Here is a 23,758-nt window from a genome sequence, read left to right as displayed (position 1 = left end):
TCCTACACGTTTCATCTGACTGAGTTAAGACTTGACCTGGACCATGTCAAGACCTGAGCCAACGACAGGGGGAAAAATCTTGACCTTTCGAAATACTATATGATGAAGGCGGGGCATCAAAATTTGTGTTTCGCACTGAAAAAGGATATGCTTAATAACTCCCCGGTACATGCTCCAAAAAATCCCAAACTTGACATGTATGTTTATCGTCAAGGCCTGAAGCTATCTCTATGACAACATTCAGTTATATATGCAGCGCCACCTAGCCCTTGAGGCATAAAAAAAAAATACCCCACATACGGTATTTTGTACAAAAAATGTAAACTCATTCTAAGTGTGATAACTAAGTCATTTATGAATATTCTTTTAGTTTCCACCACTCAAAATGTTCACTGGCATCAGACTTATCCAAACATATATATATTTTTATTTATTTTTGATAGCCTCTGTGGACATTAAAAGCAATATCGTGAATGAAGGATATGCTTAATAACTCCACGGTACATGCTCCCAAAAAAATCCCACACTTGACATGTATGCTTATAATCAAGGCCTGAAGGTATCTCGATGACAACATTCAGTTATAAATACAGCGCCACCTAGCCCTTGAGGCTTATATAAAAAAAAAAAACCACATACGGTATTTTGTACAAAAAAATGCAAACTCATTCTAAGTGTGATGACTAAGTCATTTCTGAATATTCTTTTAGTTTCCACCACTCAAATTGTTCACTGGCTTCACACCGATCCAAACGTATGTACGTTTCCATTTTGTTTTATTCATTTTTGATTGCCCCTTTGGACAATAAAAGTAACATTGTGCAATGAGTACAACGAGCGATGATGTATATATACACTTTTACAAAAAATACCAATCAGGGCAACTCATTGCCTAAAAATAAAAAAGGACGCTGATTTTTGCAGGTCATAACAATCACCAAAACCCGTTGAGCTTGACACACACTGGCAAAAAAAATATTCTACATGTAAATGTTTATTATGCCATTTTCAAAGAAATTTTGCTTCCAATATGCCAGTACCCCAACGTGCCAGTACCCTAACGTGCAAGTACCCCAACGTGCAAGGACTCCAACGTGGCCCGGGCTGCGAGGGCCCTTTATAGCTGCTCGCAGCTCTAGTTAGGGCCCGAGCAGCGGCGGCGGCGGTGCCGCTGCGAGGCCCTATTGTTTTTGTAGGAATTCTTCTTATTATTATTCTTATTATTATTCTTCTCCGCAAACAATCGCATTTTTGAGACACTAAACGTGACCGAAAACTCACCAAACTTTACACGCACATCAGGCCTGGCGAAAAATTTGATATTTTAAAGTCGCCATACATGATAACAGAAAAATGGCTCCTTAGCGCCCCCTACATAGGTTAAACGGATCCCTGTCCTGCTACGATTGTCCGACGGCTATGAAAATTGTGTGGCACCTGTAGCACATCCCAATGAACAAAAACCTCTTTGAAGTGTGTACCCTAAAATAGACAGAAAGTGAGGTATGAGTATTTAAATGTCCAATTTTGGCCCAGTTTTGCATATTTACAGGGGTCATACTTTTGCCCGCTTCTCCTACACGGTTAACCCGATTGACTTCAAACTTGGGATGTACCATCTCAACACCTGGGACAACATCATTGTGAAAAATGAAAAGTTTTTGATATACTATATGACAGCGGCGGCGCATCAAATTTAGAGTTTAAAAATTCTTACTTCACGAGGCATTGCCGGTTGTACGTTTAATCTAGAGCTACGAAAATTGGTACACATATGTAACAGACTATGACCTACAAAAAACTCTTTTTGAACCATATGCTAAACCTAACAGGAAGTCCACCATTTTGATTTATTTTGGAACGTGTTGCCATTTTTTTGGCCATTTCATTGGGGTCTTATTTTAACGAACTCCTCCTACAGTGTTTATCCGATCATCTTCAAACTTGGTGTGATTCATCTTAAGATGTTGAAGATGAAAAGTTATTGAAAGCTTTGTATTTCGTCGCACGCTGTTGTCATGGCATGCACTGTTTGCAAAGGAAAAAAAGTATCCTTAAAGAAGCATTGCCAGTTGTACGAAGCAGCTAGAGCTACGAAAATTTGTAGACATATGTAACAGCCCAAGATGTACAAAAAAGTCTCTTGGTGCCCTGTGCTAAACCCAACAGGAAGTCCCCCAGGGGCCGGGCATCACATTTTGAGCTAAAAAAAACTCCTCTTTAACAAAGCATACCCGGCTGTACGTTTCACCTAGAGTTACCAAAATTTGTAGAGGTATATAACAGCCCTCGAGGTACAAAAAACTCTTTTTGAACCTTATGCTAAACCTAACAGGACGTCCGCCATTTTGATTTACTTTGGAATGTGTTGCCATTTTTTTTTGGCCATTTCATAGGAGTCATATTTTAACAAACTGCTCCTACAGAGTTTATCCGATCATCTTCAAACTTGGTGTGATTCATCTTAAGATGTTGAAAATGAAAAGTTATTGAAAGTTTTTTATTTCGTCACACGCTGTTATCGTGGCATGCACTTTTTGCAAAGGAAAAAAATCCTTCTTAATGAAGCATTCCCAGTTGTACGAAGCAGCTAGAGCGACGAAAAATTGTAGACATATGTAACAGCCCAGGATGTACAAAAATGTCTCTTGGTGCCATGTGCTAAACGCAACAGGAAGTCCCCCAGGGGCCGGGCATCACATTTTGAGCTAAAAAAATCCTCTTTAACAAAGCATTCCCGGTTGTACGTTTCACCTAGCGCTATGATAATTTGCAGGCATACATAAGAGCCCACGATGTACAAAGAAGTCTCTTGGAACCATGTGCTAAACCAAACAGGAAGTCTGCCATTTTGATTTATGATGGGATTTGTTGCCATTTTTTGTGGCCTTTTTCAGGGGTCATATTTTAACGAACCCCTCCTACAAAATTTATCCGACTGTCTTCAAACTTGGTGTGTTTCATCTTAAGATGTTTAAGATGCAAAGTAATCGAAAGTTTTTTATTTTGTAACACGCTGTTGCCATAGCAATGCATTGTTTGTCAAGTGCTGCTTTTTTTTTTTATACACATGAAAACTCATGAAACTTTGCAAACACATCAGACTCGTCATGAACATGAATTTTCAGAGATTTATTGTGCAATTTGCAATAAATAGCGCCCTCTAGACATTTTTATGAAGCCTTTCCGATTGTATGATTATGCTAGACCTACAAAAAAGTATTATGTAGCCATTTGCCAAACCAAAGAGGAAGTCCGCTATTTTGATTTTATTTTGGGAATTATACATCATTTTTGGCCTTTTTCATTAAACTTTGCACAGACAAGGCATGGAAAAAACTAACATTTTAAATGGTCCTTGTTCCATGTAACAGTTGTCAAGTGCTGCTTTTTTTTTTTTTTTTTATACACATGAAAACTCATGAAACTTTGCAAACACATCAGACTTGTCATGAACATGAATTTTTAGAGATTTATTGTGCAATTTGCAATAAATAGCGCCCTCTAGACATTTTTATGAAGCATTTCCGATTGTATGATTATGCTAGACCTACAAAAAAGTATTATGTAGCCATTTGCCAAACCAAAGAGGAAGTCCGCTATTTTGATTTTATTTTGGGAATTATACATCATTTTTGGCCTTTCTCATTAAACTTTGCACAGACAAGCCATGGAAAAAAATAACATTTTAAATGGTCCTTGTTCCATGTAACAGTACCCCAACGTGCCAGTACCCTGACGTGCAAGTAACCCAACGTTGTGCTCAATAGTGCCCTCTATGCATTTTTGTGGAGCATTTCCAATTGTATGATTCAAGCGATACACAACTAAAGATGACTTGACCAAGATTTATGAAAACTGGGAGGCATACCTATTAGCTTAAGACCTACAAAAGGTATTCTGTAGCCGTATGCTAAACCTAAAAGGAAGTCCACCATTTTGAATTTATTTTGGGAATTGCACACCATATTTTGCGTTTTGATTATACTTTGCACACACAAGGCTTGTCAAAAACATTTTAGATGGTCTTGTCCTATTTGACAGTACCCCAACGTGCCAGTACCCCGACGTGCAAGTACCCCAACGTGGCCCGGGTTGCGAGGGCCCTTTATAGCTGCTCGCAGCTCTAGTTATTATTATTCTTCTTCTTCTTTATTCTCCGCAAACGATCGCGATTTTGGGTACCTAAACATTCACGAAAACTCACCGAACTTTGCACACTCCTCAGGCCCGGCGAAAAATTTGATATTATGAAGTCGTCATAACAATGCGACTCGATAGCGCCCCCTAGCGTAGAAAAATAAAAACCAAGCCCGGCGCGTTTGAGCTAGAGCAACAAAAATTGGCAGGCACGTGTAGCACCCCGAGACGCACAAAAAAGTCTATTGGGACCATGTAGCTAAAATGTACAGGAAGTGAGCTATGAATTTTTTAATGTCCAATTTTGGCCGATTTTGGCACATTCACTGTGGTCATGCTTTTTCCCCCTTTGCAAACATTTTTCATCCAATTGACTTCAAACTTGGCATTTATCATCTCAAGACCTGAGAGAACAACTGGGCAAAACATCTTGCCTTTTTGAAATACTATATGACGGGGGCGGGGCATCAAATATTGCCTTTAAAATTTCATTTGTCCAGAAAGAGCAAATGCTTAATAACTCCCATGTTCAAGCTCCAAAAAATCTCAAACTTCTCAGGCAACGTAATAGTCACGGCCTTAAAACATCTATATGATAAAATTCAGTTATACATATAGCGCCACCTAGTGGTTACAATAAATGTCATACTTTACGTTTTTAGCTACTGTGCTGAGCTTGTTGAAGGGATCCATTTGAAAATTGGTCAGAAAAGCCTTAAGATGTTGATCATGCCCCACACCGAATATTGTAACTTTTCGCCAAAGGGCGTGGCCGCTACGGTGACGCAAAGTCTGAAGATTTTTCGTGAAAATAAAAGCTGCATTAACTTGACCGAGATGATCCTATCTTCTCAAAATTTCACACATTTGATGAGAGTCCAGCCCTAAAGACATCTACTGACTTATATTTCATCTAACTGATAGCGCCACTTAGTGGCAATTTTTTTTCTTACGAATTTTCTTCTACGTTTTTCTCCAAACACGTTAACTGGACCTACCTCATATTTGCTCAGATGAGGGTTTCGGCCTTCATGATGTCACAACACGAAGTTTGTGAGTTTTCGCGAATCGCTGTGGGCGTGGCTAAGCACTGTTCGCCAAGAAAACAACGCCAGTTTTGAGGGTCTAAACATGCACAGAAACTCATGAAACTTGGCACACACATCTGGCCTGGTAAAATGAACAATATTTTATTGTTGATTGTGCTATTTTTACAAAAATGACTCAATAGCGCCCCCTAGGAATTTTTAATGAAGCAGCCCCGGTTGTACGTTTAAGCAAGATCTACGAAAATTTTTAGGTGTATGAGGGAGCCCAAGACCTACAAAAAAGTCTCTTGGACCCATATACTAAAATGAACAGGAAGTGAGCTACGAATTTTTGAATGTCCCATTTTTGACGATTTTTGCACATTCACAGGGGGCAGACTTTTGCCCACTTCTCCTACACGTTTCATCTGACTGAGTTAAGACTTGACCTGGACCATGTCAAGACCTGAGCCAACGACAGGGGGAAAAATCTTGACTTTTCGAAATACTATATGATGAAGGCGGGGCATCAAAATTTGTGTTTCGCACTGAAAAAGGATATGCTTAATAACTCCCCGGTACATGCTCCAAAAAATCCCAAACTTGACATATATGTTTATCGTCAAGGCCTGAAGCTATCTCTATGACAACATTCAGTTATATATGCAGCGTCACCTAGCCCTTGAGGCATAAAAAAAAAATACCCCACATACGGTATTTTGTACAAAAAATGTAAACTCATTCTAAGTGTGATAACTAAGTCATTTATGAATATTCTTTTAGTTTCCACCACTCAAAATGTTCACTGGCATCAGACTTATCCAAACATATATATATTTTTATTTATTTTTGATAGCCTCTGTGGACATTAAAAGCAATATCGTGAATGAAGGATATGCATAATAACTCCACGGTACATGCTCCAAAAAAAATCCCACACTTGACATGTATGCTTATAATCAAGGCCTGAAGGTATCTCTATGACAACATTCAGTTATAAATACAGCGCCGCATAGCCCTTGAGGCATAATATAAAAACAAAACAAAAACACATACGGTATTTTGTACAAAAAATGTAAACTCATTCTAAGTGTGATAACTAAGCCATTTATGAATATTCTTTTAGTTTCCACCACTCAAATTGTTCACTGGCTTCACACCGATCCAAACGTATGTACGTTTCCATTTTGTTTTATTCATTTTTGATTGCCCCTTTGGACAATAAAAGTAACATTGTGCAATGAGTACAACGAGCGATGATGTATATATACACTTTTACAAAAAATACCAATCAGGGCAACTCATTGCCTAAAAATAAATAAGGACGCTGATTTTTGCAGGTCTTAACAATCACCAAAACCCGTTGAGCTTGACACACACTGGCAAAAAAAAATTCTACATGTAAACGTTTATTATGCCATTTTCAAAGAAATTTTGCTTCCAATATGCCAGTACCCCAACGTGCCAGTACCCCAACGTGCAAGGACCCCAACGTGGCCCGGGCTGCGAGGGCCCTTTATAGCTGCTCGCAGCTCTAGTTATTCTTCTTCTTCTTCTTCTTCTTCTTCTTTATTCTCCGCAAACAATCGCGATTTTGGGTACCTAAATATTCACGAAAACTCACCGAACTTTGCACACTCCTCAGGTCCGGTGAAAAATTTGCTATTATGAAGTCGTTATAACAACGCGACTCTATAGCGCCGCCTAGCGTAGAAAAATAAAAACCAAGCCCGGCACGTTTGAGCTAGAGCAACGAATATTGGCAGGCACGTGTAGCACCCCGAGACGCACAAAAAAGTCTATTGGGACCATGTAGCTAAAATGTACAGGAAGTGAGCTATGAATTTTTTAATGTCCAATTTTGGCCTATTTTGGCACATTCACTGTGGTCATGCTTTTTCCCCCTTTACAAACATTTTTCATCCAATTGACTTCAAACTTGGCATTTATCATCTCAAGACCTGAGAGAACAGCTGGGCAAAACATCTTGCCTTTTCGAAATACTATATGACGGGGGCGGAGCATCAAATATTGCCTTTAAAATTTCATTTGTCCAGAAAGAGCAAATGCTTAATAACTCCCATGTTCAAGCTCCAAAAAATCTCAAACTTCTCAGGCAACGTAATAGTCACGGCCTGAAAACATCTAGATGATAAAATTCAGTTATACATATAGCGCCACCTAGTGGTTACAATAAATGTCATACTTTACGTTTTTAGCTACTGTGCTGAGCTTGTTGAAGGGATCCATTTGAAAATTGGTCAGAAAAGCCTTAAGATGTTGATCATGCCCCACACCGAATATTGTAACTTTTCGCCAAAGGGCGTGGCCGCTACGGTGACGCAAAGTCTGAAGATTTTTCGTGAAAATAAAAGCTGCATTAACTTGACCGAGATGATCCTATCTTCTCAAAATTTCACACATTTGATGAGAGTCCAGCCCTAAAGACATTTACTGACTTATATTTCATCTAACTGATAGCGCCACCTAGTGGCAATTTTTTTTCTTACGAATTTTCTTCTACGTTTTTCTCCAAACACGTTAACTGGACCTACCTCATATTTGCTCAGATGAGGGATTCGGCCTTCATGATGTCACAACACGAAGTTTGTAAGTTTTCGCGAATCGCTGTGGGCGTGGCTAAGCACTGTTCGCCAAGAAAACAATGCCAGTTTTTATGGTCTAAACATGCGCAGAAACTCATGAAACTTGGCACACACATCTGGCCTGGCAAAATGAGCAATATTTTATCATGTATTGTCCTATTTTTACAAAAATGACTCAATAGCGCCCCCTAGAAATTTTTAACGAAGCAGCCCCGATTGTACCTTTAAGCAAGATCTACGAAAATTTTTAGGTGTATGAGGGAGCCAAAGACCTACAAAAAAGTCTCTTGGACCCATATGCTAAAATGAACAGGAAGTGAGCTACGAATTTTTGAATGTCCCATTTTTTACGATTTTTGCACATTTTCAGAGGGCATACTTTTGCCCACTTCTCCTACACGTTTTATCCGACTGACTTATGACTTGACCTGGACCATGCCAAGACCTGAGCCAACAACAGACGGAAAAATCTTGACTTTTGGAAATACTATATGATGAGGGCGGGGCATCAAAATTTGTGTTTCGCACTGAAAAAGGATATGCTTAATAACTCCCCGATACATGCTCCAAAAAATCCCAAACTTGACATGTATGTTTATCGTCAAGGCCTGAAGCTATCTCTATGACAACATTCAGTTATATATGCAGCGCCACCTAGCCCTTGAGGCATGAAAAAAAAATACCCCACTTACGGTATTTTGTACAAAAAATGTAAACTCATTCTAAGTGTGATAACTAAGTCATTTATGAATATTATTTTAGTTTCCACCACTCAAAATGTTCACTGGCATCAGACTTATCCAAACATATATATATTTTTATTTATTTTTGATAGCCTCTATGGACATTAAAAGCAATATCGTGAATGAAGGATATGCTTAATAACTCCACGGTACATGCTCCAAAAAAAATCCCACACTTGACATGTATGCTTATAATCAAGGCCTGAAGGTATCTCTATGACAACATTCAGTTATAAATACAGCGCCACCTAGCCCTTGAGGCTTATATAAAAAAAATAAAAAAAATACCCCACATACGGTATTTTGTACAAAAAATGTACACTCATTCTAAGTGTGATAACTAAGTCATTTATGAATATTCTTTTACTTTCCACCACTCAATATGTTCACTGGTATCAGACCGATCCAAACATACGTATTTTTTATTTAGTTTTATTTTTTTTTTTGATCGCCTCTATGGACAATAAAAGCAACATTGTGCAATGAGTACGAGCGATGATGTGTGTATATATACTTTTACGAAAAATACCAATCAGAGCAACTCATTGCCTAAAAATAAAAAAAAGACGCTGATTTTTGCAGATCTTAACAATCACCAAAACCCATTGAGCTTGACACACTCATCACACCTGGCAAAAAAAAAAAAAAAAAGTCCACATGTTTATCATGCCATTTTCAAAGAAATTCTGCTTCCAATGTGCCAGTACCCCAATGTGCAAGTTCCCCAACGTGCAAGTACCCCAACGTGGCCCGGGCTGCGAGGGCCCTTTATAGCTGCTCGCAGCTCTAGTTAGGGCCCGAGCAGCGGCGGCGGCGGTGCCGCTGCGAGGCCCTATTGTTTTTGTAGGAATTCTTCTTATTATTCTTCTTTTTCTTCTCCGCAAACAATCGCATTTTTGAGACACTAAACGTGAACGAAAACTCACCAAACTTTACACGCACATCAGGCCTGGCGAAAAATTTGATATTTTAAAGTCGCCATACATGATAACAGAAAAATGGCTCCTTAGCGCCCCCTACATAGGTTAAACGGATCCCTGTCCCGCTACGATTGTCCGACGGCTATGAAAATTGTGTGGCACCTGTAGCACATCCCAATGAACAAAAACCTCTTTGAAGTGTGTACCCTAAAATAGACAGAAAGTGAGGTATGAGTATTTAAATGTCCAATTTTTGCCAATTTTTGCACATTTACAGGGGTCATACTTTTGCCCGCTTCTCCTACACGGTTAACCCGATTGACTTCAAACTTGGGATGTACCATCTCAACACCTGGGACAACATCATTGTGAAAAATGAAAAGTTTTTGATATACTATATGACGGTGGCGGCGCATCAAATTTAGAGTTTAAAAATTCTTACTTCACGAAGCATTGCCGGTTGTACGTTTAATCTAGAGCTACGAAAATTGGTACACATATGTCACAGGCTATGACCTACAAAAAACTCTTTTTGAACCATATGCTAAACCTAACAGGAAATCCACCATTTTGATTTATTTTGGAACGTGTTGCCATTTTTTTGGCCATTTCATTGGGGTCTTATTTTAACGAACTCCTCCTACAGTGTTTATCCGATCATCTTCAAACTTGGTGTGATTCATCTTAAGATGTTGAAGATGAAAAGTTATTGAAAGCTTTGTATTTCGTCGCACACTGTTGTCATGGCATGCACTGTTTTTAAAGGAAAAAAAATATCCTTAAAGAAGCATTCCCATTTGTACGAAGCAGCTAGAGCTACGAAAATTTGTAGACATATGTAACAGCCCAAGATGTACAAAAAAGTCTCTTGGTGCCCTGTGCTAAACCCAACAGGAAGTCCCCCAGGGGCCGGGCATCACATTTTGAGCTAAAAAACTCCTCTTTAACAAAGCATACCCGGCTGTACGTTTCACATAGAGTTACCAAAATTTGTAGAGGTATATAACAGCCCTCGAGGTACAAAAAACTCTTTTTGAACCATATGCTAAACCTAACAGGACGTCCGCCATTTTGATTTACTTTGGAATGTGTTGCCATTTTTTTGGGCCATTTCATAGGGGTCATATTTTAACAAACTCCTCCTACAGAGTTTATCCGATCATCTTCAAACTTGGTGTGATTCATCTTAAGATGTTGAAAATGAAAAGTGATTGAAAGTTTTTTATTTCGTCACACGCTGTTGTCGTGGCATGCACTTTTTGCAAAGGAAAAAAAATCTTATTAATGAAGCATTCCCAGTTGTACGAAGCAGCTAGAGCGACGAAAAATTGTAGACATATGTAACAGTCCAGGATGTACAAAAAAGTCTCTTGGTGCCATGTGCTTAACCTAACAGGAAGTCCCCCAGGGGCCGGGCATCACATTTTGAGCTAAAAAACTCCTCTTTTGCAGGCATACATAAGAGCCCACGATGTACAAAAAAGTCTCTTGGAACCATGTGCTAAACCAAACAGGAAGTCTGCCATTTTGATTTATGATGGGATTTGTTGCCATTTTTTGTGGCCTTTTTCAGGGGTCATATTTTAACGAACCCCTCCTACAAAATTTATCCGACTGTCTTCAAACTTGGTGTGTTTCATCTTAAGATGTTTAAGATGCAAAGTAATCTAAAGTTTTTTATTTTGTAACACGCTGTTGCCATAGCAATGCATTGTTTGTCAAGTGCTGCTTTTTTTTTTTATACACATGAAAACTCATGAAACTTTGCAAACACATCAGACTCGTCATGAACATGAATTTTCAGAGATTTATTGTGCAATTTGCAATAAATAGCGCCCTCTAGACATTTTTATGAAGCCTTTCCGATTGTATGATTATGCTAGACCTACAAAAAAGTATTATGTAGCCATTTGCCAAACCAAAGAGGAAGTCCGCTATTTTGATTTTATTTTGGGAATTATACATAATTTTTGGCCTTTTTCATTAAACTTTGCACAGACAAGGCATGGAAAAAAGTAACATTTTAAATGGTCCTTGTTCCATGTAACAGTTGTCAAGTGCTGCTTTTTTTTTTTTTTTATACACATGAAAACTCATGAAACTTTGCAAACACATCAGACTTGTCATGAACATGAATTTTTAGAGATTTATTGTGCAATTTGCAATAAATAGCGCCCTCTAGACATTTTTATGAAGCATTTCCGATTGTATGATTATGCTAGACCTACAAAAAAGTATTATGTAGCCATTTGCCAAACCAAAGAGGAAGTCCGCTATTTTGATTTTATTTTGGGAATTATACATCATTTTTGGCCTTTCTCATTAAACTTTGCACAGACAAGCCATGGAAAAAACTAACATTTTAAATGGTCCTTGTTCCATGTAACAGTACCCCAACGTGCCAGTACCCTGACGTGCAAGTAACCCAACGTTGTGCTCAATAGCGCCCTCTATGCATTTTTATGGAGCATTTCCAATTGTATGATTCAAGCGATACACAACTAAAGATGACTTGACCAAGATTTATGAAAACTGGGAGGCATACCTATTAGCTTAAGACCTACAAAAGGTATTCTGTAGCCGTATGCTAAACCTAAAAGGAAGTCCACCATTTTGAATTTATTTTGGGAATTGCACACCATATTTTGCGTTTTGATTAAACTTTGCACACACAAGGCTTGTCAAAAACATTTTAGATGGTCTTGTCCTATTTGACAGTACCCCAACGTGCCAGTACCCCGACGTGCAAGTACCCCAACGTGGCCCGGGTTGCGAGGGCCCTTTATAGCTGCTCGCAGCTCTAGTTATTATTATTCTTTAATCTCCGCAAACAATCGCGATTTTGGGTACCTAAACATTCACGAAAACTCACCGAACTTTGCACGCTCCTCAGGCCTGGCGACAAATTTGATATTATGAAGTCGTTATAACAACGCGACTCTATAGCGCCCCCTAGCATAGAAAAATAAAAACCAAGCCTGGCACGTTTGAGCTAGATCAACGAAAATTGGCAGGCACGTGTAGCACCCCGAGACGCACAAAAAAGTCTATTGGGACCATGTAGCTAAAATGTACAGGAAGTGAGCTATGAATTTTTTAATGTCCAATTTTGGCCTATTTTGGCACATTCACTGTGGTCATGCTTTTTCCCCCTATGCAAACATTTTTCATCCCATTGACTTTAAACTTGGCATTTATCATCTCAAGACCTAAGAGAACAGCTGGGCAAAAAGTCTTGCCTTTTCGAAATACTATATGACGGGGGCGGGGCATCAAATATTGCCTTTAAAATTTCATTTGTCCAGAAAGAGCAAATGCTGAATAACTCCCATGTACAAGCTCCAAAAAATCTCAAACTTCTCAGGCAACGTAATAGTCACGGCCTGAAAACATCTATATGACAAAATTCAGTTATACATATAGCGCCACCTAGTGGTTACAATAAATGTCATACTTTACGTTTTTAGCTACTGTGCTGAGCTCGTTGAAGGGATCCAGTTGAAAATTGGTCAGAAAAGCCTTAAGATGTTGATCATGCCCCACACCGAATATTGTAACTTTTCGCCAAAGGGCGTGGCCGCTACGGTGCCGCAAAGTCTAAAGATTTTTCGTGACAATAAAAGCTGCATTAACTTGACCGAGATGATCCTATCTTCTCAAAATTTCACACATTTGATGAGAGTCCAGCTCTAAAGACATCTACTAACTTACATTTCATCTAACTGATAGCGCCACCTAGTGGCAATTTTTTTTCTTATGAATTTTCTTCTACGTTTTTCTCCAAACACGTTAACTGGACCTACCTCATATTTGCTCAGATGAGGGTTTCGGCCTTCATGATGTCACAACACGAAGTTTGTGAGTTTTCGCGAATTGCTGTGGGTGTGGCTAAGCGCTGTTCGCCAAGAAAATAACGCCAGTTTTGAGGGTCTAAACATGCACAGAAACTCATGAAACTTGGCACACACATCTGGCCTGGTAAAATTAGCAATATTTTATTGTTGATTGTGCTATTTTTACAAAAATGACTCAATAGCGCCCCCTAGAAGTTTTTAACGAAGCAGCCCCGGTTGTACGTTTAAGCAAGAACGACGAATATTTTTAGGTGTATGAGGGAGCCCAAGACCTACAAAAAAGTCTCTTGGACCCATATGCTAAAATGAACAGGAAGTGAGCTACGAATTTTTGAATGTCCCATTTTTGACAATTTTTGCACATTCACAGGGCGCAGACTTTTGCCCACTTCTCCTACACGTTTCATCTGACTGAGTTAAGACTTGACCTGGACCATGTCAAGACCTGAGCCAACGACAGGGGGAAAAATCTTGACCTTTCGAAATACTATATGATGAAGGCGGGGCATCAAAATTTGTGTTTCGCACTGAAAAAGGATATGCTTAATAACTCCCCGGTACATGCTCCAAAAAATCCCAAACTTGACATGTATGTTTATCGTCAAGGCCTGAAGCTATCTCTATGACAACATTCAGTTATATATGCAGCGCCACCTAGCCCTTGAGGCATAAAAAAAAATACCCCACATACGGTATTTTGTACAAAAAATGTAAACTCATTCTAAGTATGATAACTAAGTCATTTATGAATATTCTTTTAGTTTCCACCACTCAAAATGTTCACTGGCATCAGACTTATCCAAACATATATATATTTTTATTTATTTTTGATAGCCTCTGTGGACATTAAAAGCAATATCGTGAATGAAGGATATGCTTAATAACGCCACGGTACATGCTCCAAAAAAAATCCCACACTTGACATGTATGCTTATAATCAAGGCCTGAAGGTATCTCGATGACAACATTCAGTTATAAATACAGCGCCACCTAGCCCTTGAGGCTTATATAAAAATTAAAAAAACACATACGGTATTTTGTACACAAAAATGTAAACTCATTCTAAGTGTGATGACTAAGTCATTTCTGAATATTCTTTTAGTTTCCACCACTCAAATTGTTCACTGGCTTCACACCGTTCCAAACGTATGTACGTTTCCATTTTGTTTTATTCATTTTTGATTGCCCCTTTGGACAATAAAAGTAACATTGTGCAATGAGTACAACGAGCGATGATGTATATATACACTTTTACAAAGAATACCAATCAGGGCAACTCATTGCCTAAAAATAAAAAAGGACGCTGATTTTTGCAGGTCTTAACAATCACCAAAACCCGTTGAGCTTGACACACACTGGCAAAAAAAATATTCTACATGTAAATGTTTATTATGCCATTTTCAAAGAAATTTTGCTTCCAATATGCCAGTACCCCAACGTGCCAGTACCCTAACGTGCAAGTACCCCAACGTGCAAGGACTCCAACGTGGCCCGGGCTGCGAGGGCCCTTTATAGCTGCTCGCAGCTCTAGTTCTTCTTCTTCTTCTTCTTCTTCTTTATTCTCCGCAAACGATCACGATTTTGGGTACCTAAACATTCACGAAAACTCACCAAACTTTGCACACTCCTCAGGCCCGGCGAAAAATTTGATATTATGAAGTCGTCATAACAACGCGACTCTATAGCGCCCCCTAGCATAGAAAAATAAAAACCAAGCCCGGCACGTTTGAGCTAGAGCAACAAAAATTGGCAGGCACGTGTAGCACCCCGAGACTCACAAAAAAGTCTATTGGGACCATGTAGCTAGAATGTACAGGAAATGAGCTATGAATTTTTTTATGTCCAATTTTGGCCTATTTTGGCACATTCACTGTGGTCATGCTTTTTCCCCCTTTGCAAACATTTTTCATCCAATTGACTTCAAACTTGGCATTTATCATCTCAAGACCTGAGAGAAAAACTGGGCTAAACATCTTGCCTTTTTGAAATACTATATGACGGGGGCGGGGCATCAAATATTGCCTTTAAAATTTCATTTGTCCAGAAAGAGCAAATGCTTAATAACTCCCATGTTCAAGCTCCAAAAAATCTCAAACTTCTCAGGCAACGTAATAGTCACGGCCTGAAAACATCTATATGATAAAATTCAGTTATACATATAGCGCCACCTAGTGGTTACAATAAATGTCATACTTTACGTTTTTAGCTACTGTGCTGAGCTTGTTGAAGGGATCCATTTGAAAATTGGTCAGAAAAGGCTTAAGATGTTCATCATGCCCCACACCGAATATTGTAACTTTTCGCCAAAGGGCGTGGCCGCTACGGTGATGCAAAATCTAAAGATTTTACGTGAAAATAAAAGCTGCATTAACTTGACCGAGATGATCCTATCTTCTCAAAATTTCACACATTTGATGAGAGTCCAGCCCTAAAGACATCTACTGACTTATATTTCATCTAACTGATAGCGCCACCTAGTGGCAATTTTTTTTATTACGAATTTTCTTCTATGTTTTTCTCCAAACACGTTAACTGGACCTACCTCATATTTGCTCAGATGAGGGTTTCGGCCTTCATGATGTCACAACACGAAGTTTGTGAGTTTTCGCGAATTGCTGTGGGTGTGGCTAAGCGCTGTTCGCCAAGAAAACAACGCCAGTTTTGAGGGTCTAAACATGCACAGAAACTCATGAAACTTGGCACACACATCTGGCCTGGTAAAATGAGCAATATTTTATTGTTGATTGTGCTATTTTTAAAAAAATGACTCAATAGCGCCCCCTCGAAATTTTTAACGAAGCAGCCCCGGTTGTACGTTTAAGCAAGATCGACGAATATTTTTAGGTGTATGAGGGAGCCCAAGACCTACAAAAAAGTCTCTTGGACCCATATGCTAAAATGAACAGGAAGTGAGCTACGAATTTTTGAATGTCCCATTTTTGACAATTTTTGCACATTCACAGGGCGCAGACTTTTGCCCACTTCTCCTACACGTTTCATCTGACTGAGTTAAGACTTGACCTGGACCATGTCAAGACCTGAGCCAACGACAGGGGGAAAAATCTTGACCTTTCGAAATACTATATGTTGAAGGCGGGGCATCAAAATTTGTGTTTCGCACTGAAAAAGGATATGCTTAATAACTCCCCGGTACATGCTCCAAAAAATCCCAAACTTGACATGTATGTTTATCGTCAAGGCCTGAAGCTATCTCTATGACAACATTCAGTTATATATGCAGCGCCACCTAGCCCTTGAGGCATAAAAAAAAAAATACCCCACATACGGTATTTTGTACAAAAAATGTAAACTCATTCTAAGTGTGATAACTAAGTCATTTATGAATATTCTTTTAGTTTCCACCACTCAAAATGTTCACTGGCATCAGACTTATCCAAACATATATATATTTTTATTTATTTTTGATAGCCTCTGTGGACATTAAAAGCAATATCGTGAATGAAGGATATGATTAATAACTCCACGGTACATGCTCCAAAAAAAATCCCACACTTGACATGTATGCTTATAATCAAGGCCTGAAGGTATCTCGATGACAACATTCAGTTATAAATACAGCGCCACCTAGCCCTTGAGGCTTATATAAAAAAAAAAACCCACATACGGTATTTTGTACAAAAAAATGTAAACTCATTCTAAGTGTGATGACTAAGTCATTTATGAATATTCTTTTAGTTTCCACCACTCAAATTGTTCACTGGCTTCACACCGATCCAAACGTATGTACGTTTCCATTTTGTTTTATTCATTTTTGATTGCCCCTTTGGACAATAAAAGTCACATTGTGCAATGAGTACAACGAGCGATGATGTGTATATACACTTTGACAAAAAAATACCAATCAGGGCAACTCATTGCCTAAAAATAAAAAAGGACGCTGATTTTTGCAGGTCTTAACAATCACCAAAACCCGTTGAGCTTGACACACACACTGGCAAAAAAAATATTCTACATGTAAACGTTTATTATGCCATTTTCAAAGAAATTTTGCTTCCAATATGCCAGTACCCCAACGTGCCAGTACCCCAACGTGCAAGTACCCCAACGTGCAAGGACCCCAATGTGGCCCGGGCTGCGAGGGCCCTTTATAGCTGCTCGCAGCTCTAGTTAGGGCCCGAGCAGCGACCGCTGCGAGGTCCCTATTGTTTTTGTAAAAATTCTTCTTCTTCTTCTTCTTCTTCTTCTTCTTCTTCTTCTTCTTCTTCTTCTTCTTCTTCTTTATTCTCCGCAAACAATCTCATTTTTGAGGACCTAAATATTTACGAAAACTCACCAAACTTTGCACACTCTTCAGGCCCGGCGAAAAATTTGATATTCTGCCGTTGTAATAACTATGCGACTCTATAGCGCCCCCTAGCGTAAAAAAATAAAAACCAAGCCTGGCACGTTTGACCTAGAGCTACGAAAATTGGCAGGCACCTGAAGCACCCCGAGACGCACAAAAAAGTCTATTTGGACCATGTAGCTAAAATGTACAGAAAGTGAGCTATGAATTTTTTTATGTCCAATTTTGGCCGATTTTGGCACATTCACTGTGGTCATGCTTTTTCCCCCTTTGCAAACATTCTTCATCCAATTGACTTCAAACTTGGCATTTATCATCTCAAGACCTGAGAGAACAACTGGGCAAAAAGTCTTGCCTTTTTGAAATACTATATGACGGGGGCGGGGCATCAAATATTGCCTTTAAAATTTCATTTGTCCAAAAAGAGCAAATGCTTAATAACTCCCATGTTCAAGCTCCAAAAAATCTCAAACTTCTCATACAACTTGATAGTCACAGCCTGAAAACATCTATATGATAAAATTCGGTTCTACATATAGCGCCACCTAGTGGTAACAATAAATGTCATACTTTACGTTTTTAGCTACTGTGCTGAGCTCGTTGAAGGGATCCAGTTGAAAATTGGTCAGAAAAGCCTTAAGATGTTGATCATGCCCCACACCGAATATTGTAACTTTTCGTCAAAGGGCGTGGCCGCTACGGTGACGCAAAGTCTGAAGATTTTTCGTGACAATAAAAGCTGCATTAACTTGAACGAGATGATCCTATCTTCTCAAAATTTCACACATTTGATGAGAGTCCAGCCCTAAAGACATCTATGAAGTTATATTTCATCTTACTGATAGTGCCACCTAGTGGCAATTTTTTTTCTTACGAATTTTCTTCAACGTTCTTCTCCAAACATGTTAACTGGACCTACCTCATATTTGCTCAGATGAGGGTTTCGGTCTTCATGATGTCACAACACAAAGTTTGTGAGTTTTCACGAATCGCTGTGGGCGTGGCTAAGCGCTGTTTGCCAAGAAAACAACGCCAATTTTGAGAGCCTAAACTGGCACAGAAACACATGAAACTTGGCACACACATCTGGCCTGGCAAAATGAGCAATATTTTATCGTGGATTGTGCTATTTTTACAAAAATGACTCAATAGCGCCCCCTAGAAATTTTTAACGAAGCAGCCCCGCTTGTACGTTGAAGCAAGATCTTTGGAAATTTTTAGGTGTATGAGGGAGCCCAAGACATACAAAAAAGTCTCTTGGAGCCATGTGCTAAAATGAACAGGAAGCGAGCTACGAATTTTTGAATGTCCCATTTTTTACGATTTTAGCACATTTACAGGGGGCATAATTTTGCCCACTTCTCCTACACGTTTCATCCGACTGACTTCAGACTTGACCTGGGCCATGTCAAGACCTGAGCCAGCGACAGTGGGAAAACTCTTGACTTTTCGGAATACTATATGATGAGGGCGGAGCATCAAATTTTGTGTTTCGCACTGAAAAAGGATATGCTTAATAACTCCCCGGGACATGCTCCAAAAAATCACAAACTTGACATGTATGTTTATAGTCAAGGCCTGAAGCTATCTATATGACAACATTCAGTTATATATGCAGCGCCACCTAGCCCTTGAGGCATGAAAAAAAAATACCCCACTTACGGTATTTTTACAAAAATTGTAAACTCATTCTCATTGTGATAACTAAGTCATTTATGAATATTCTTTTACTTTCCACCACTCAAAATGTTTACTGGCATCAGACCTATCCAAACATACGTATTTTTTATTTATTTTTATTTATTTTTGATAGCCTCTATGGGCGTTAAAAGCAGTATCGTGAATGAAGGATATGCTTAATAACTCCCCGGTACATGCTTCAAAAAATCCCAAACTTGCCATGTATATTTATAGTCAAGGCGTGAAGGTATCTCTATGACAAAATTCAGTTATAAATACAGCGCCACCTAGTCCTTGAGGCATAAAAAAAACCAAAAAAAAACAACAACCCCATTTACGGTATTTTGTACAAAATTTGTGAACTCATTGTAAGTGTAATAACTAAGTCATTTATGAATATTCTTTTACTTTTTCCACTACTCAAGATGTTCACTGGTATCAGACCGATCCAAACATATGTACTTTTTTATTTTGTTTTATTTATTTTTGATAGCCTCTCTTCACAATAAAAGCAACATCGTGCAATGAGTACGAGCAATGATGGGTATATATACTTTTGCAAAAAATACCAATCAGGTCAACTCATTCCCTAAAAATAAAAAAGGACGCTGATTTTTGCAGCTCTTAACAATCACCAAAACCCATTGAGCTTGACACACACATCACACCTGGGGAAAAAAATCCACATGTAAAGGTTTATCATGCCATGTTAAAAGAAATTTTGCTCCTAATGTGCCAGTACCCCAATGTGCGAGTACCCCAACGTGCAAGTATCCCAACGTGCAAATACCCCAATGTGGCACGGGCTGCGAGGGCCCTTTATAGCTGCTCGCAGCTCTAGTTATTCTTCTTCTTCTTCTTCTTCTTCTTCTTCTTCTTCTTCTTCTTCTTCTTCTTCTTTATTCTCCGCAAACGATCACGATTTTGGGTACCTAAACATTCACGAAAACTCACCAAACTTTGCACACTCCTCAGGCCCGGCGAAAAATTTTATATTATGAAGTCGTCATAACAACGCGACTCTATAGCGCCCCCTAGCGTAGAAAAATAAAAACCAAGCCCGGCACGTTTGAGCTAGAGCAACAAAAATTGGCAGGCACGTGTAGCACCCCGAGACGCACAAAAAAGTCTATTGGGACCATGTAGCTAAAATGTACAGGAAATGAGCTATGAATTTTTTTTATGTCCAATTTTGGCCTATTTTGGCACATTCACTGTGGTCATGATTTTTCCCCCTTTGCAAACATTTTTCATCCAATTGACTTCAAACTTGGCATTTATCATCTCAAGACCTGAGAGAACAACTGGGCAAAAAGTCTTGCCTTTTCGAAATACTATATGATGGGGGCGGGGCATCAAATATTGCCTTTAAAATTTCATTTGTCCAGAAAGAGCAAATGCTTAATAACTCCCATGTTCAAGCTCCAAAAAATCTCAAACTTCTCAGGCAATGTAATAGTCACGGCCTGAAAACATCTATATGATAAAATTTAGTTATACATATAGCGCCACCTAGTGGTAACAATAAATGTCATACTTTACGTTTTTAGCTACTGCACTGAGCTCGTTGAAGGGATCCAGTTGAAAATTGGTCAGAAAAGCCTTAAGATGTTGATCATGCCCCACACCGAATATTGTAACTTTTCACCAAAGGGCGTGGCCGCTACGGTGCCGCAAATTCTAAAGATTTTTCGTGACAATAAAAGCTGCATTAACTTGACCGAGGTGATCCTATCTTCTCAAAATTTCACACATTTGATGAGAGTCCAGCCCTAAAGACATCTATGAACTTATATTTCATCTTACTGATAGCGCCACCTAGTGGCATTTTTTTTTCTTACGAATTTTCTTCTACGTTTTTCTCCAAACACGTTAACTGGACCTACCTCATATTTTCTCAGATGAGGGTTTCGGCCTTCACGGTGTCACAACACGAAGTTTGTGAGTTTTCGCGAATTGCTGTGGGCGTGGCTAAGCGCTGTTCGCCAAGAAAACAACGCCAGTTTTGAGGGTCTAAACATGCACAGAAACTCATGAAACTTGGCACACACATCTGGCCTGGTACAATGAGCAATATTTTATTGTTGATTGTGCTATTTTTAAAAAAAAGAATCAATAGCGCCCCCTAGAAATTTTTAACGAAGCAGCCCCGGTTGTACGTTTAAGCAAGAATGACGAATATTTTTAGGTGTATGAGGGAGCCCAAGACCTACATAAAAGTCTCTTGGACCCATATGCTAAAATGAACAGGAAGTGAGCTACGAATTTTTGAATGTCCCATTTTTGATGATTTTTGCACATTTACAGGGGGCATACTTTTGCCCACTTCTTCTCCACGTTTCATCCGACTGAGTTAAGACTTGACCTGGACCATGTCAAGACCTGAGCCAACGACAGGGGGAAAATTTTTGACTTTTCGAAATACTATATGATGAGGGCGGGGCATCAAAATTTGTGTTTCGCAATGAAAAAGGATATGCTTGATAACTCCCCGGTACATGCTCCAAAAAATCCCAAACTTGACATGTATGTTTATCGTCAAGGCCTGAAGTTATCTCTATGACAACATTCAGTTATATATGCAGCGCCACCTAGCCCTTGAGGCATAAAAAAAAAAAATACCCCACATACGGTATTTTGTACAAAAAATGTAAACTCATTCTAAGTGTGATAACTAAGTCATTTATGAATATTTGTTTAGTTTCCACCACTCAAAATGTTCACTGGCATCAGACTTATCCAAACATATATATATTTTTATTTATTTTTGATAGCCTCTGTGGACATTAAAAGCAATATCGTGAATGAAGGATATGCTTAATAACTCCACGGTACATGCTCCAAAAAAAATCCCACACTTGACATGTATGCTTATAATCAAGGCCTGAAGGTATCTCTATGACAACATTCAGTTATAAATACAGCGCCACCTAGCCCTTGAGGCATAAAAAAAAAACACACATACGGTATTTTGTACAAAAAATGTAAACTCATTCTAAGTGTGATAACTAAGTCATTTATGAATATTCTTTTAGTTTCCACCACTCAAATTGTTCACTGGCTTCACACCGATCCAAACGTATGTACGTTTCCATTTTGTTTTATTCATTTTTGATTGCCCCTTTGGACAATAAAAGTAACATTGTGCAATGAGTACAACAAGCGATGATGTGTATATATACTTTTACAAAAAATACCAATCAGGGCAACTCATTGCCTAAAAATAAAAAAGGACGCTGATTTTTCCAGGTCTTAACAATCACCAAAACCTGTTGAGCTTGACACACACTGGCAAAAAAAATATTCTACATGTAAACGTTTATTGTGACATTTTCAAAGAAATTTTGCTTCCAATATGCCAGTACCCCAACGTGCCAGTACCCTAACGTGCAAGTACCCCAACGCGCAAGGACCCCAACGTGGCCCGGGCTGCGAGGGCCCTTTATAGCTGCTCGCAGCTCTAGTTTTTTTTATTGTTATTTATTATTTTTCGTATTTTTTGTTTTTTTTTGTTCATTGGTTTCATGTTTTTTTTTTTTTTTTTAACTTGCACCTCGAGGACAAATAAAACGTTTTTGAATTGAATTGAATATTTAATTACTTGTGGTATTTTATTCATTTTTAAGTTATCTGGTTTACTTGGTATCATTTTAAGCTGTCTGATGTATTTTATGTTAATAATATCATCGAATGTTTGAGTGGCTTCCATCATCTCAGCAGGCTGAGACGCCCACTCTGACGAATATAGCGGCGGAGGAGGAGGACTACATTTGTTCCCAGAACACTAAATCTCTTGAACAGTGACCCCCTCCCGGCCCAAATTGCGACAGACTGACTGACGTAGCACTTTAGTGTGAAGCACGGAGCACTTTCTTTTGTTTTTTTATTGTTATTTATTATTTTTCGTATTTTTTTTTTTTTTTTTTTTTTTTTAATGTTCATTGGTTTCATGTTTTTTTTTTTTAACTTGCCCCTCGAGGACAAATAAAACGTTTTTGAATTGAATTGAATATTTAATTACTTGTGGTATTTTATTCATTTTTAAGTTATCTGGTTTACTTGGTATCATTTTAAGCTGTCTGATGTATTTTATGTTAATAATATATGGATACTTATTTACACATCTACTTCTTATTCATTTCAGATCCGTTTTTATTCGTATATTTACCTACTTTTGATATTAAGTTTACGATGGCTTAGACTGTTTGAAGGCGCTGTATAAAATAAACTCGAGTTGAGTTAGTTAGGTACTGTTTTTTTTTTTTTATAAAGTCAAATTATTACCTTTATGAAACTTTTTAGTTCTCCTTACGGTTTACTATGAAATGTTTCAAAATACTCGGTCCCTCCAAAACAAAGCAAAACAAAACGTGTTTACACATTTTTATGGTTTTTACGGATTTTAAAACTAGGCGTGACTTTGCCGAGTATTAAATGCCCGCTTGTAATTTTATTGAATGCGTACGTCTGCCGTTAAAATT

Source organism: Festucalex cinctus, chromosome 18 (assembly GCF_051991245.1).
Source record: "Festucalex cinctus isolate MCC-2025b chromosome 18, RoL_Fcin_1.0, whole genome shotgun sequence".
In the NCBI taxonomy this organism is placed as follows: Eukaryota; Metazoa; Chordata; class Actinopteri; order Syngnathiformes; family Syngnathidae; genus Festucalex; species Festucalex cinctus.
Note: the sequence above shows the minus strand (reverse complement) of the source record.